The sequence below is a fragment of the Diadema antillarum genome, unplaced genomic scaffold (genome assembly GCF_040938485.1).
Source record: "Diadema antillarum isolate AM-2024a unplaced genomic scaffold, OU_Dant_1.0 scf00000065, whole genome shotgun sequence".
Lineage (NCBI taxonomy): Eukaryota > Metazoa > Echinodermata > Echinoidea > Diadematoida > Diadematidae > Diadema > Diadema antillarum.
The window spans coordinates 922,566-940,716 of NW_027270954.1; the positions used below are offsets into that span (position 1 = coordinate 922,566).

General features: G+C 38.6%; 1 pseudogene; it reads left to right on the forward strand.

Annotated features, from left to right (window-relative positions):
- The first annotated feature begins 1,468 nt into the window (after window positions 1–1,468).
- Window positions 1,469–18,151, forward strand: LOC139716419 (angiotensin-converting enzyme 2-like; annotated as a pseudogene).

Genomic DNA, 18,151 nt, shown 5'->3' on the forward strand with positions numbered 1-18,151 from the left:
ACAATAAAGACAGCGATTAGGTATCAGAGGTCATAGCTTTTAATCGTTTTAATGAGCGGGCGTATCGTTAGCACAACGTCTCGGTGCGTTCTACAAGGGCTGATTTCACGGAGCACGCGAACGATTTGCGAAGGACGCGAACGGCAAAATCAAACATTTGGAAAAGTTTTTCTCCGAATGTGTTCCGACAATGAAGCCGAAAACCATTTTGCGCAGTTTGTGCGAAGTTCTCACGACGTATGTGCGAATGTCGTGTTAACCATAGCTAATTTGCAGCCAGTTATACGTACACGAAGAACAACGTATCTTTTCAATAATCATGAGAGAAATGTTTCCAAGGAGAGTGTTGATAGCTGTCTTCAGTCGAATATTTTCTCTTTCCTGTATTTCTCCTTTCATTCCCTTTCATTTCTCTGTTGTGTGTGTGTGTGCCGACAGTTCTTCTGAGGACCTACCCCCACAAGCATTTGATTTTATGCAGGTTCTCCCACACATTATCTTAAGTTTCAAATATAATTTGTATTCTGTGATTTTTTTATATACAAAAATTTCGTTCTCTTTGCTGGTTTTTATAATTTCTGTTACTAGGCATCTATATAGTTTTTTGATGGGTGGATGTATGATACGATTTTGATTGGTAGAAAACGTAGAGCTGACATCAAGGGTGCGGATTTGCCCCAAAACATGCGCCAAACGTTCATGAGAATGTCTCAAAAGGTAGCGAACAGTTTGCGGTTATATCGTTAAAATGATCGGAAGAACTTCGCGGATTTCGCGAAACATACACGAGATATTCTCCAAAGTTTCGGGGTCTGTTTGGGGTTTCACGAAGATTTTGCGTATATTACGCACGTCTTGCGAAGGTCTTGCGCATATGACGAGGCTTCAAAGACATCTCCGAGAACAAATCACGTGCAAATCACGACCCAGTGTGAGGAAAAGGTTCGCAAATTTTTTATTTTTTTTTAAATTCCCTCCGAAGCAAAAACGATATCAGCGAACAATTGACGACGCTTCCGAACACCCGCGTTCGTTTGGCAATCTTTTGCAAACCAAAATACGAATGTGGATTTTGCCATTCGCATCCTTCGCAAATCGTTCGCGTGCTCCGTGAAATCAGCCCTCATGCAGGAGCGCTAGGAATATCTGCAAATCAGCTGACATGACTTAGCCGAGTTTGTAGGTATACAATCATCTGTGTTTGGTGTGTTTGGCGTAGTTGAGGTTTCGCATTTGTGCTACTCAATTTATTTCTTCAGGAGCTTTTAGTTTTTATTTGGGTGTTTTGAAATCGAGAAATCAAGAACACATTTTATATTTCTTTGAAATGAACTATTATTATGCGTTTAGGTTAACGCACACTTAGAAGGCTTGAAAGAAGCCTTTGGTCCTTAAAAAAACCGATAGTTAAGCGCTTAAGACAAGCCTGCCCTACAGAAGATTACCAACAAGAGGTTTCGGGACGACCATGGCTGTGGCGCGATATAAATCGCTTTTGTTGGCAGCGGTCTTGGCGATATTCGTGAGTGGTTCGATGTCAGTAGGAGTTGAATCTCGACATCGTGAAAGACAGGGTGTGCCACGAGAACGTCGGGACGCCCAGGACGACGCTGTGGCTTTTTTGGCACAGTATAATACAGATGCCGAGGTTGTCTTCAGTAGCAGCGCCGAAGCAAGCTGGGTCTACTATACTAACCTAACGTCGGAAAATGCACAGAAGCAGGTAATTATACAACGATTTTCCTTTTGCTTTAACTTGTGCTCCTTTGTCTATTTTCTATTTTCCACTCTTTGTTTACCGCATGTAACTATGTTCAATTCCATTCACATTCGCGTATATCATTTCCTCTAATTGAAAGTTTGAAAATCAACAGCAGTACCACTCAATAATGCATTTTGTTTTCATGACAATCTAAGTAGAGATATACAGTTATGAAGTAATCATACAACCTACAGTCAAACCTGTCTGTAGCGACCATCGTCTATAGCGGCCTTCTGCCTCCTGCCGACTATTTCACACGATTCCCCCGAGAGAATTAAAGGCCTTGTTAGCAGCCCTGTCTATAGCGGCTACCTGACTACAACTATCGCTTGTTTCGCCTCCCTTGGGTGGCCGCGCTTTATCTGGACAGGTTTGATTGTATGATACAACAGATAGAATTTGAAGGTAATGGCTTTTTTTTACAAGGAAAGAAACAAAAATTAAAGTGGCTTTGCGATTGCGTATATAGATCTCACTAATTTCATTGGGAGGATACTAGATAGAGTTATAGAGTTATGAAGTTTATTCCACGAATTCTGTAGAGAAGAGATTTTCATATTGTGCCTTTGCAAGGTGGAAGCTAGTCTCCGGTCATCCGCCTTCAGCAAGAAATCGGCCATGACAGCAACGCAGTTTAATGACGATTTGTCGACGTTCCCAGAATCATTGCAACGGGAACTCCGCTTCATAGGGGACATCGGCGTCTCTGCCCTAGACAACGAAACCGTTGAAGAAGTAAGTCTTTTCTTAAATGAGAATGAATACCCAAAATACATGTTCATTGAGTGAATAGAGCAATTATTACTAGAATATATCAGTGAAAGTTCGAAGAAAATCGGTCAATCCGTTCAACAGTTATGAATTTTTGAAGTTTTGATGAGACACCGCTGAATCAGAAGACTAGCTACGGATCATGACATCACGTATGTACTAGTAAGAATTTTTCTTTTCTTTTCTAGCATAATGAAAGAGCATTGGACTCATCGCTGATATTACCCTTGACATAATGTCAGTAGCAGGCCAAGGGAATGTGTACTGTTCATATAAATTTATATTTTGTGGAATTTTCTTTATACCGTAGTACATGTGTGATGTCATGATCTGTAGTAGTCTTCTAATCCAGCGGCTCATAACTTTTTAACTGATTGTCCGATTTTCCTCAAACTTTCACTGATGTGTTCGACTAATATTGCTGCATTCACTCAATCCACATGCATATTTAGGGTTAATTTCCCTGTAACCTCATCAGGTAATGCATCATTGATTGATTGATATCTAAAATCATAGGTAAGTACTCCAATACTCTTTCTATGTTATAACCACCATAGCCATAGAAAATGGCAGACTGTCCGTGCTTATCTGCTTCAAGCTCTTTCACTAGTCCAGTTTGACTCTTTTTTTGTTTGTGCATGTGTGTATGTGTGTGTGCGCGTGTGTGTGTGTGTATTTCTAATATTAAGGATTGTTGGACTTTTAACTGCTAATATCATTTCGGTTGTGGGCCTCAGGTAACGAAGTAAATGAAACAAAATACGAAAAATTGATAGAGCTATAGATACATGATAGATACTGTATATGGATTACATAATTTCAAAGACGTTTTTCATTCACATTCAGTGTCATAATCTATAGCATGCGGTACTCTGTTTTTAGAAATAGGGCCTATTCCTAACATTTTGTGGTTGTTGCTGTTTTTTATTGTTTTTCACTTCATTGCTTCGTGATTAGATTGACACTAATGTAGAAAATGCACTTAGAGCCTTGTCTCTTAAAAAAAATAATAATCTCTTTTGAAATACCGGTAAGAAATAAGTTTGTAATCATATTTTTTCCGCAATGGAAACCTAAGCGTGTTATATCTGTCAAAATTAATGTTCTCCGTAGTGTTTGACCTATCAATCACATTTAGGTTCCGAGCTTTTGGACATGGTATTTTCTTCAATTTTCTTTCCCCAAAACATCAACACTCAAATACCACGCTTCACGTCTCCCGACGCCATTGTGAACTCTTAAGGTTCTATCAGGCGTAGGTTTTGTCCCACCTCCCTGGTGTAATTAATATAAACCTATCCCCTGTGCAATTCCCTGCTATCTTTCAAGATGGTATTTATTTACATTTGTTAGTAGGTTCTAGCTTGATATACTTATCGGGTATCAGTGTCTCGGTTAAATATGCAATTAGATCCTTGTCTCTCAGCAAGCTCTGAAACATGCCAGAAACCGTCTAATTACAGATTAGTGATTAAGCAGTGATGAAAAGAGATACATGTATCTTTGACTTTTGCCCTATACATAAAACGCAAGGCGAACTCCCTAATATCTAGAAATGCTGATTAGTTAAGTGAATATATATATATATATATATATATATATATATATATATATATATAAGATATGAGAAAGGAAGGAGAAGTCGGTGCGTAGCTTTGACATCATTATTCCTCTTACTGTTCCTCCTTTTATGGAAAAGCGCAAGAGTTGAAAAATTGGTCTCCGCCGGGGATATATATATGTATGTATATATATATATATATATATATATATATATACATATATATATATATATATTTAATCACATGCATTATATACATATACCTATATATAGATATATTCATATATATATATATATATGTATATATATATATATATATATATATATATATATATACATGTAGGCAGTATATATATCAAAATATTGTGCGTCTCCGTGTCTGTGTGTCTGTGTCTGTGTGTGTAATAGAAATATTGGTGTAAATATCGGCTCAAAGAAGAAAACAAAAAACGACTATGAAGAATGACATGGAAAAAATGACTAACCGACTAATTAATTGATTACCAGCTGAGTAATTATTGTTATGGATTTCAGAATCTCGTATTTCATTTATTTATTTTTTTCATTTATTCATTTATTCAATATTCTTTACCCAGGGGAGCGCCATCAGTGGTTTATACACTGTTATCCTTGGAGGCCCGGAATAACGCACAGATATTCCAACTCAAGTCCTTCCCCCACCGACCATCATTAAAACGGAACGATCCCCCTGGTGATGATTGAAATCAAGAAAATTGACAAATACAATAGCTACAGGAAAATATCTAATACATTAGTACATACAAGGAAATGGAGATCCATTATTACCATTTTATTGATTTTCTTAGGGCATTATTTAGGGAGATGCTTTTGAAGGGGGGGGGGGGGTCAAAATCGCCTGTCAGTCAAGAAGAAAGCAAATTAAAAGACAAGAGCAACAGCAATAAAAAAAAAGTCTTACTGCTTTTAAGGTCTGATTTTCCCCCGAAAGTCGGCTGACATAAAAAAAATAGAAAAAAAACCAACAACAAACAAACAAACAAAAATGAGAATAAAAGGTCTTCATATTTTTGCTGTCACTTCACTCCCTCTTAATATTTTATGCAAAAGAGTGGCGGATGCAAACATTCGTTCCCTTTAAAGTGTGTGTGTGTGCGTGGGGGGGGGGGGGCAGCCCCCCACTAAGCTTCTCCCCACCCCCACCCTCCCCCCCCCCCCCCCCCCCCCACCCCCAAGGCTGCGCCGGTACGGTCCGGTTATGGGCTTGTAATTGTTGTGATGGTGACTATCGCCGACCTCCCCCACTCCTCAGCACGGATTTACGCCGTTGATCAAAACACGGTAGGATTCATGAGTTTGCAAAAATTTTAGCACTGTTTTTGCTCAGATACTTCCGCAGGCGTCTCAACAATGTCAACATATTAAAACTTGGAAATGACGGCACATATTCATCTTCTATTTTCTATTTCAGTATAACAACATCATGGCTGAAATGAATTCTATCTATAGTACAGGACAAGTGTGTCGCCCGGAAGACCCGACGGAATGTCTCTTTCTTGACCCAGGTAACACATCTCTTTTCTTCGTTGGGAACTGATCTTACTGTTCTCCTTAAACATTTCATTCCAACCATGTGTATTACAAGATTTGGTCTATAACGACAAATTATCTATAGTTTACACTGCTGGCGCACGTTTTTGAAAGTGGGTGGGGGCAGTTATCATTTCTGGTGCCACTTTATGGGTTTCTTCAGCTGATGGGAAAGAAAAAGGCCTTACCCGCTTCCACAAAGCATTCTTTTCTGGTACCACGTGGCACTTCCGGGGTTAAGGAATAGTGGGGGATTAGACCATAATATTCCTATGTACTAGTATTACAACTTATGCTCTATGCTTCTTTCACGCGGTGCATGGGCCAGTATGGTTTTTCTGTCAATAAGCAATGAAGTGACTTAATCAACAGTACTGATTATTCATCAAAGTAGCATGCATGCGTTATGTGTAAGTAAAGGCTTTAGGCGCAATGCAACGCAAAATCTTCGATTATGATAACATCCACCCCAGTTTATTCACGATGGGTTTCATTCGAATTAATTGTGTGTGAGCATTACTGTTCTGGATTTCCAGTATGATATCCCTTCCCCACCACTATGGAAAATTCAGGCCAAGAAAAAAAAAATAATAACAACAATTGATAAGAGTGGTCACAAGCTGATGATTGCGCCAATCAAGCCTGTAGCATCTTCCTAGTAGTTGCATTTGGATTTCATGCAGCGTGATCGAAGAGAGGTCAAAGGCCATGGCAATCCAAGAATTAACTAGAGACACGTTGATTGTCAATGTTTACATTCTCATTGTTGATGCTGCTTTATTGTTGGATGATATTCATAAAAAAACTAAAGGAAAGCATGTGAATACACTTGTTTTGCAATCGCTTGTAGGTAGAAGGTTCTTCCATCCTTGATTGACATAATATATAATGAATATAACTGCAAAGTAAAGCTTAAACAAGGTATACACTATAGTGACCGGCAAGTGTTTATTTTTACCCGAAGAGTTATGAACATTCATTCAATCAAAGATGTTTTGTCGGGTCTTTTTTATGGTTCGGTGTAATAATGTCAGAAGTAAAAATGTCAGAGGTAATAATGTCAGGGGTAAAAATGTCAGAGGTAAAAATGTCAGGGGTAAAAATGTCAGAAGTACAAATGTCACATGTAAAGATATCAGAGGTAAAAATGTCACAGGTAAAAATGTCAGAGGTAATAATGTCATGGGTAAAAATGTCAGAAGTACAAATGTCACAGGTAAAAATGTCAGAAGTAAAAAAAATGACATTTTTACTTCTGGCAAATGTCAGAAGTACAAATATCAGAGGTGAAAATGACATTTCTACCTGTGACATTTTTACTTCTGACATTTTTACCTCTGACATTTTTACCTCTAACATGTTTACCTGTGACATTTTTACCTCTGACATTTTTACTTCTGATATTTTTACATCTGACATTTTTACCTCTGATATTTTTACCTCTGATATTTTTACTTCTGACATTTTTACTTCTATCATATCTACCTATAACATTTTTACCTCTGACATCTTTACCTCTGACATTTTTACTTCTGACATTCTTACCTCTGACATTTTTACTTCTGATATTTTTACCTGGCACCTTTTTTATAGTGATTGCTAATCGTACATTGACTGTCGTCTGCTTTATTTTGCTGCAACAAGGACTGGATGAAGTGATGGCCACCTCCACAGACTGGGACGAGCTGGTCTGGCTTGGAAGGGTTTCCGTGATGTGGTGGGAGTGGCTAATAAGCCCCTCTACGCCAGGTATGTCGAGATCGCCAATGAAGGAGCACAGGCAAACGGTAAATATGAGGGTCAAAACCATTGTGGGGTCAATGGGGGTAGGATTACCAATGTCGCAATATAAAGTCAGTATGACTCCCGCGATAAATTATTGTTCTGTGGTAACTTTATTGTGTCATATTTCAGCCTCTTTCTCTTATGTACATTTCGTGTCATTGAAATAAACAGTTACACAAGTATGATTACAGATATAGACGTGTAGATAGATATATAAAAAGAAAGAAAGGTAGATAGAAAGATAGATAGATGGATAGATGGATTGATGGATGGATTGATAGGTAGATAGATAGATAGATAGGTAGGTAGGTAGTTATATAGACAGATCAGTATAAATGTAGTTATAAAAAAATACATATATATATATATATATATATATATATATATAACACAGTGCTTATATAGCGCATATCACTACCGTGGTGTCTCTATGCGCTTTAAAGGAGAGGGATGAAAGTAGAAAGAAGAAATGCAGTGTATAATATGTGTACCATAAATGCAGAACCAAACTCATTCATAATACTTTTTGAACAGAAATGTCTTGAGAGCAGTTTTAAACTTTAACACTGTGGGAGCTTCTTTTATATAACACGGAACAGCGTTCCACAGTGTGGGAGCAGCATACATAGGGAGGTTTTATGTTTTTATGGGTAAGGTGTAAGGTTTTTAGGCACCTTATTGCCTGGTATAGTAAGTATAATGATACAGCCAATAAATGCTGTATTATAGGCATTGGTTGTAATTCTTGTAGTTTATTGTTCTTTGCTAATGATTGCTGACTGTTGTTCAAGATTGATAAGGGAACCATATGTTATAAGAAATGCAAATTTTCCCCGACATTGAAATATTTTACTTGTACAATTGTAGGCATACATTCATGAGTTCATTACTTAAAGAAATAACAATTTCACAACAACCATGCCAACATCAATTCATTGTCTGAAATATTATGATAATGCTGGAAAGAATTCAGTGTTACAAAACATAAAATCCCATTTTCATGACAGCTTTAAGAGAACAGATGCTCAAAGATGTGTGATACATATTTATGCTTCATCCATCACAGGTTATGACGATCTAGGCGATTCCTGGAGATCAGACTACGGTGACGATCTAGAAACTCAAGTGTACGACCTCTACGACGCCATCCTGCCACTTTACAAGGAGCTCCACGCGTACGTGCGGCGCAAGTTGCACGGAATCTACGGGGACAAAGTTCCACTTGATGGATACCTACCAGCTAACGTCCTTGGTAGATATGAGACTATCTACTCTTTTCCAGAATCTGGTCTTTGATTGTCTCCTATGTTACGTTGTAGTAATTATAATGATGAAAACAATAACGTGATCCTATTTACCCAGGATAGATTCTGTATTGTTTTAGCACTGCTCTTTCGATAGCAAATGTACCATCAGATATAGGAGTAAAAGCCTCTCTTACATCCCGTCGTGCGTGTTTTAGCCTCTCTTACATCCCGTCGTGCGTGTTTAGAGATCGTGCGGACTCGGAGTTCCTGTCAGGCGTGGAGTTGTCGCAGGGTAAAAAACATAAATCGGATGGGAAGTATGTTGTAAGTACTTAATGAGTTGGTGTGTCTTGCTCAAAAGGTGAGGCCCGCAAGTGGTCTGTACGCCTTTTTATAAGTAGGAAGAAGTAAGGAGCACGTAATGTATAAGACCTCTACTTCTGTCGCACACAATGAGTGGGATAATTGCACGTGAATTGCAAGTGAAGCGTACGCTTTCAGAAATCGTACTTAACGTGGTAAGAGAAACGTAAGAGAAACGTAAGGAGCACGGAAGTGTTAAGCAAGACAATTGTGCATCAAATTGGAAGAACGCACGGATAATCACAATGATATAAAAAGGTGCACTGAGTCTCTTCATCATTCATGTCACTGCAGAAAATGTCGACGTGGAACTGAAAGTACGCTGTCCGTATCAGCTTTTATTCAGGAGCACGGTGCACCTGAGCATGTCTCAACATCTACTTCTGACGCACTTTTCATCGTGCTGAGTGTGACGTACTTCACAAGTACGGTAGTAGTACTCACCACGCATTTTGGAAGTAGGTAATACGCAAGGAGGAAGTGCGCTCACCCTCCTTTTGTTAACACGTACATTGAAAGCAAGTGTAAAGTAAGATCCTCTTGCGTGGTAAGTACGCCTTCGTGGAAAAAATACCCCCCCCCCCGAAATTGTTGCATGTTTTGCCTGCGTTGCACGCAACCTATCGAACTTACTCAGTAATTTTGTCTTGCGTACTCCGAGCGTGCCCCACGCGTGCCAATTGTCGCAGCCAGGTCGTAGCGAAAAACTGGCAGGCCAGTTTTCAGGCTGCGTGCTTTGCGTCGTGTTTGCAACCTCCAAAAAAGTACTTTCACACTTGCGTGCATCTCACTACTTGGCCATTTTTGGCACGCAAACCACTCGTAGCACCACGCATGACCGGATGTAAGAGAGCCTTTAGCCACGTGGGTGCAGACGTTAACCTTGTTTTCTCGTCCACCCGATATTTTTGATGGTTTTATTCCTTTTCAAGGGCGCTGAGTCCGAATCTGGATGATTCAAGTCATGTAGGCCTATCCTTAAGGGTTTTAAGATAATATATTAAGAATGACTTCCAAAATGGCCCGCCAAATTCTGAAATTCCTATATATTTTCTTTAAGATGGCGCAATAAAATTTGACACCAGAAAAATGAAGGCTTACCGTATTTCGAGGGTGCCGAATCTGAATCCGAATCTGGATGATCCAACTTTTTGCATTTTTGAGGATTCTAAGATATTCAAGATGGCCGCCAGAAATTAAAACTCCCATATTTCCTTTGCAAAAGTGAAAAAATTGATGGTCTTAACTTAGACTGTTTACCTATATGGAGTAGCTCTCCAAGAGGAGATTGCCGTTATCATCACTACAATAATGGGAATCGTCAGGTATCCATAATTATTATAAACATTGGTTAAGAGGAAGAACGAAAGGTATTTGAGTAGATATGGCGCTGTTGGAATGATAAAACTTTATTCAGGAGAGCAACCTCCCCTCCCCCCCCCCCAAAAAAAATGAAAATACAAAGATTTACAAACAAAAATTAAAATATGGCAGCCCAAAGCATTATGACAAATTGTATATCGCCTTTCCTTTGTCATGGTGGGGTGACTTCATCGAAGTCAGGATTTCGACAGGGTATCACTTTTCTGATTCCTGGCAATTAATCTAAAAATGTGATTTTTCAACAACAACAGCGACAACAAAAAAGAGACACATGCACGGTCTTGTCGCCCAAAGCAGCGACGATGATGATAGCACATGACTTGGTAATAGTAACTCAACGAAAATGAATTTATGTATATAATTATTCAGGTTATTCCAAGGTTACACAGTGTTCATCATTTTATAATCATGTGTATTCATTACATTCATTGCGCAGGAACAGTTTTGACAAAACTTTCTGTAATGAAAGAACAAACATGACAGAGTTAATTTTTCTCAATGGGATGATGTTTCTTCCCAGGTGACATGTGGGGGCGCTTTTGGGGAAACATCTACAGCCGCGTTGTTCCCTTTCCGGAGCGACCAAATGTTGACGTCACAGACGCCATGATTGAGCAGGTGATTATGAATTCAGTGAAAACAGCATAAAATTACTATGCATTACGTTTTATCCTTTTTTTTAAGCTTTGTTGATACGAAATACACCTACTTGATGTATTGTGTCACGCACATTATACATGTCCAACATACACCATCAACATCATGAAACTGAATTGAAATTGGACTTGAGGTAATGTCATGTGATTGAAATTTCAGGGTTACAATGTATCCGGATGTTCCGAATGGCTGATGAGTTTTACACTTCTATGGGCCTGCTTCCGGCCAATGATGCATTCTGGGTAAACTCTTTGTTTGAAAGACCCACCGACGGCCGTGACGTGGTATGTCATGCTTCGGCTTGGGATTTCTACAATCGGAGGGACTTCAGGTGGGTCACGTCATATATTGTCCTGTCAGTTGTAAGCTGTCTTTTTCTTGATCCCAAACACTGTCAGCCAGGCTTTGATAACAGTGATAGAAAGTTACAGCGGTTTATCAAAGAATTCGGATGATACAATGCTACAATCATTTCATCTTGATCTGTTTATTCCAAACACTTTCCCATAATCATTATGAATAAATATTTGAGCTAGTAACTTGTTGGAAGAGTGTTATTTTTTTTTCTAACCCTACTACTTCTCTTTCAATTAACTAACAGTTGATTACTTCATATATACTCTCGAGCTCAGCTTTGGAAAGTTTTCATCATCAATAATTGTGAATGAAAGTTGTAGATGTTGAAAACTTTGGTTGTAGGCGTTTGATTTACGTCTGAACATTACAACCGAGACCAATATGTCTCGGTGTCAGTCAAAGTGTAGCAGCCTTCTTGCCTGCATTTTCAGTAATTAATCACAATCAATGCTTTGACTAACAGCATGTACATATTCATGGAGGATTACAAGACTTATAGTAACTCCCTATTCATAAATGTTGTTTATGTTCGTCTGTTTGCTGGCATTGGTAATATCTGCGATAACAACGCCATACCATTGCATTATATGATCAGCGATGAAGTATATAAGATCATACGAGACATGGAGAGTATCAAATGCAATCTCGGGAAGTTTATTGCTGACTCTTCTCGGAACCTAAATGTTACTTTTCAAAACCTTCGAATGGAACGCCTGTAACTCAAAATATATACATGTTTACACGTATGTTTATATTTTTTCAAGTACCTTTTTGTCTCTAAATGTCACATATGAGCAAATATAGTTACCACTGATTTTATCACATCGTAGTTCAATTGTCATTGACATACTACCTAACAAGTAGACAATTCAAATAAACATTGAGTATGTTCCCTCCTACGTCTGTTACTTTCTCTGTGATTTTAACCCCAGCTGATAATTTGATTTGTCCATTAACAAACTTTGAATATTCGTTCTCACACACGTCGTGATAATCACAGTACATACACGCTGTTATTATAACCATCATAACTAGGTTTGCAGCGCAGTTTCATAATTATACAACCTCTGCACGTACATGGCCAAAACTCTTGTTGCTCGTTTGCAGTTGGTTCACTGAATTTTTCTCTTCTTTCGCTGAACCAGAATCAAGATGTGCACGGAGGTGAACATGGATAACTTCCTGACAATACACCACGAGCTCGGTCACATCCAGTACTTCATGCAGTACAAGGACCAGCCTGTGGCCTTCCGAGACGGGGCTAATGGGGCCTTCCACGAGGCCATTGGGAGGTTATGGCCCAGTCTGTGGCCACGCCCAAACACCTGGAAGCTGTTGGCTTGTTTCAAGGAGCTGACGACGGTGACGAAGGTTAAACAAGATAATCCTAATACTTCTCCAAATGCTAGATAGGGATGCTACTCATGGCATGTACGGAGAGGCGTGTGTTTCTACAATCCATAGCAACACATTGTTACGGAGGTTATTTTGCTTGAAAATGAACACTTAACCCTAGGTTTATTTTAACTAATCACGGAAAACCTGAGACACACGCACAGATAACGAATCAAGATAGATAAATAACTTTGTATGATAGGGCTTAGTCATTTACTCTTTTTAGTAATAAAAGTAATCGTACTTCATCAAATTACAAACCAGATAGTTAGTGAAAGGGAGCATTGGTGCATGTCAATTCCCCATAAAGCGTATTGACCAAAATACAGTGAATCGGGAGCACATTATTCTTCGAGAAAAATATTCTCTAGAGTTTTTCAACAACACTTCCTTATTAATTTGTACATATTTATATAATGTTTGTCAGAATGAAGTGCTTTGGAAAATACCTGATTGTTAAAGTTGATATTTATCAAACTCCTCATATCAAATGAACACTTGCCCAAAGCTCCTGAGACAGATGATATGTTGGGGTTATTTCGCTAAAAACCTAAAAAAACAACAACAAAAAAACAACATTACCATTGACATTGAGATGCAAAGATGACTTCAGATTATGTGGCCTCTGCAACTCAAGCAACATTATCAAGACCACTATTGTTTATCTATGTGTGTTTGTTCCATTAGTTAATTTTCTTCTATTTTCACGCGAGGTGAAGTAAAAAATAGCTGACATCATATAAGTAAAAAACGAGGAATCACACAAAAGTATTAAAAAAAATCCTTGTCGCGGTGTCATTGTTTTGACAAAATCAAAAAGATAAGAATGCTTTATGTGGCTTTAATTTGTAGATCCCCATAAATAATTTGTCTTTTTCATACACTTCTCTCATCAAACAGAGAAACAATCTTGTTAATGCCACTTCTACAGTCATTTGTTGTTGTTGTTGTTGTTTGTTGTTGTCAATGGATTGTTTTACGCGTTTGTCACTGGCACCTCTAAAGTACAAAGGAGAACATAAACTTTGAATATTTTGGATATTGATGAAGCTGTATCTTCTCATATGTATTACTGAAATCCATCCTTTATACCCTTCTATCATTTACTTATCTTTCGGTTATTTTCTGACGGGTTGTATTGTTATTTTTGTTTTGTTTATTATCTATCCTTCGTTCTCTTTTCTTGCCCTTTTCTATTCATGTTCCATTAGTCACAGAAAACTGACATTAATTTCCTGCTAAAGATGAGTCTTACTACCATAGCAACCATTCCTTTTAGTCTGGCCTTGGAGCAGTGGCGCTGGGACGTCTTTGCCGGGGATGTGGACGTCAACAGTGGTATTGGAGAGATGGTGGCAGCTCAAGTAAGATTAAAATCCCCCCCCCCCCTGCATGGCGTGAAATAATGACAGTCTGTTATGCGATGAACATTACGGTTGTAGGGTGATGAAGTCTTCAGTGCTCTGGTAGTATGTTGATGGAGCCTTTTAACCTTACAAAAATGTAACGCCAAAGCTCTGAGGGTTTTGCTTCCCCCCCCCCCCCTCCTCAAGAAAGAAAGATATCTCATTGTTTGATTTTGTACATTTTTAGGAAAGACATGATCGGAGTGGAGGCCCCGGTGACGAGAACCGAAGAAGACTTTGACCCTGGGAGCAATGTATCACATCATAATCTCTTATCCCTTCATTGGGTAAGTGAACGATCTTTCGTGTGATGGGCAGATGACATTATTAATATCACACTTAGACCATGATTTCCATCCCTCCCCCTTTCTCGCCCCTTTCGTTCTCTTTCCTTGCACATAATATTTTGCATGTTGCCTTTAGAACATGATTTGTTTTGTTAGAAAAACATCAAAAGACATTTTTTGTTTTCGCTAAGGGGCACAGTGTTGTTCTGCTTTCATCAATGTCCAGCATGAGGTATTTTTTGCGGTATCATAATCTTGAAATGAAGTTATATCAAATTTTGCTATCATGTTTGTCTAACATGTTTAACCAAATGCCATAAGAAAATAAGCTTTTAACGGCAGCAGCCATCCCTACCAAGAATAATCAATGCTGTCCGTCCACAGATATTACATCCGTACCGTAATCCAGTTCCAGTTCTACAAGTCACTGTGTGAGGAGGCAGGCCACACGGGACCTCTGTATAAGTGTGACTTCTATAACTCTCAGGAAGCTGGAACCAAACTTGCGTGAGTTGAAAGAAACACATCTTTTAAAGGGACATCTTAATGACACTTCAATGATAGGCGTTAATCCGGTCTTATTTTTATTTTTCTTTTAACGGCGTAAAGTCTTTTGCGCCATTTCCATTTGTATACTGTGTGTCAGCAGACTACTGGTGACAAATTGGTTGCCAAGTTGTATCGAGTAATATAATATTATATTTGTGCCAGGTCTACGATAGCTAACAAATCAAGATATAAATTATCACGATGGAGACTCATGCTCATAGCCGAATAATAAGTTTAGTACCGATTCTAATGGAGAAATGAATATCCTCAAACGCCGGTACTTATTTATTTATCTATCTATTTGTCTATTTATCTATTTATTTGTTTATCTATTCATTTATTCATTTATTTATTTTTCTATCTACCTATTTATTCAGTATGCTTTATGCTCCATCAGGGGTTTTTACACCGTTATTCTTGGAGGCCCTGTAACCTAGCAACAAAAGAACTGTTCATCCGTTTGTTTCTCTTTTTCATATTGTCGCTTAAGTCATTCAAAAGCATTATGAACATTCGACCGTTTGGACTTGAGCTTTTTTTATGACGTTCATCTAAAACTAAAGGGTATTATCTGTATAGAATGCAACTGATTGACAAATTGTCGCACTTCAACGTAAATAAGCACTGAATTGATCAGTGTTTTAGTAGTAGCCATCATGATAAAACAATCATGGGCGTACGTACTCAAGCAGGATTCGAACCTACGACCTCTTGATCTCCGGACAGGCGTCATCTCCACTAGACCATCGAGTTTCCGCCCGACAGCAAGTGTTGGTTATAATTCTTATAGCATGCAGCGGGTACTGACTGAATATCTGTATAGGCTTGTAATGAATTAGCCCTGTCATTTTTTTTTTATGTTCATTATCAACAAAAGGTCTTGTCACTGTACGTCACATGGCGATACGTTATACTAATCTCTTCGCTCACGCCTATTGATAGGAACATGCTATCGATGGGCAAGAGCCAGCCCTGGCCCGAAGCTATGGAGGCACTAACAGGTCAACGTGAGATGTCCGCAGACGCCATTTTGGAATATTTCGAGCCATTGATGGAGTGGCTACAGACGACGAACCAGGAGAACGGAGATAAAGTCGGATGGGAGAACAGTGAGTCGTTTTCTTTCGAATATCGGGTCAACTGCTCTGTTTCGTGGCTGAATTAAATTCTTTGAGCACAGGCGACTCCCCGTTCTAACGACGTCCTCGGCAGTTTTCTGTCGTTATATCGAAATTTCGTTAGAGCCGAACAGTGAAGTATGTTCGGTAACGTATAAAGAGGATAATCTTGGGACATTTATTTCGTCGTACTGAGAATTTCGGTATAACCGTATTCGTCATAATGGGAGTGCACTCTGTAGAGTTTGAGGAACCGTTGCTGCTTGGTTGATAATATTCACTGCACGACTCTCAATATTGTGAGATCTCTGGATCGAGTTCGCTGTCAACAGCGGATGTAGGAACTGTAGAACAGCTGATGGGCACTCGGTACATGTACCATATGATCACGTATAATAAATCCAAACATATACGAACGTGGTCGTGTGGAATTTGACGTTTTGTAGGCAAGGACTTTCCTCAGATTTCAATATTCTAGAACAGCCTTTACCATAAAACTGCTGATGTTGTCGGGACTGTGTTTTGCCCAACGAAAGTCTCAACATTTTTTTTTTTTTTTGCCTCCGCCACGAAGTGTCGCCGGAGGCATTAGACCCTAGGTTTTCGGGTTGTCCGTCCTTCCGTCCTTTCATCCGTCCTACCGTCCGTCCGTCCGTCCGGCGTCCGTAATCAATTTTGTGGACAGCATAACAAAAAAAAAAAAAAAAAAAAACTTTTTGAGGTATCCTAATAAAACTTGGCAGGTATATATATATATGTATGAAGGGTGAAGTTGTGCCTATGAACTTTTGGGTGCAGATGCTTAAGGTCAAAGGTCAAGGTCAATTGCTCAAAATTTCACTATTTCCCCCATATCTATGCAATGCCTTATGGTATTTTCTTGAAACTGTGTGTATTTATGCATTACCTAATAAAGATTCTCTAGTGAGAGTTTGAGTCATGAGATGAAGGTTCAAAGGTCAAGTAAAATGTAAAAATTTCACTTTTTTTCTCCATATCTTGGAAATGGTTCAAGGTATCTTCATGGAACATAGTACATATGCATGTACTGACTGGTAGTGATTATCTAGGGAATTTTGGGGTCATGAGGTCAAAGATTAGGGGTCAAAGGTCAAGGTCAACTCATTTGATTTCACTTTTTCCATCGTATTTATGCAATGCCAGCCCAATTTTTCTTGAAACTTGGTGTATACATGTATTACCCAATAGAGATTCTCTTGGAAGTTTTTGGCCAAAAAGTCAAAGGTCATGTGAAAGTGATAAAATTTCACTTCTTCCTCCATATCTTGAAAGTAGCTCAAGGTATCATCATGAAACTAATATATATGCATGTTGTGCCTGACAGATTCTCTTGGGAACTTTAAGGTTATACTTGTGGGATGAAAGGTCAAGGTTCAAAGGTAAAGGGTCAAAGACCAGGTCAAGATGCTAACAATTTACTATTTTATACAGAAATTACACTTTTTCTCAGTAACTTGAATATTACTCAATGCATAGAGATATAGATGCATAGATAAAAGGGTCAAAAGTCAAGTAAAAGTCCCTGAATCCCCCAAATACATGCTTTCTTAGAAAATGTAGCCATTCATCCAATTAAGCCTTGTTAAAGGAAAGTGGACATTCAACACATTATAACATGTCAACATAATATTTTGCCATTTAGATAAAACTGTCATCACACATTGTCAAGACGTAAAGACCTATTAGGAGAATCGCACATTATGGCGGAGGCATACCAGTCGCCATAGCGACATTTCTAGTTATATAATATTGTACTCCCCTTCCACCCATATTATAAGGCATGATAATAAACATAATTATGATAATGAACATAATTATCGTCCATTATATCTTATTTTCTTCACAGGTTCGAGCAGACTGGTCCCCACTAGTCAACTCGGTATTTTGCTACTTGTCTTCATCGTATTCTTCCTTCGCTAG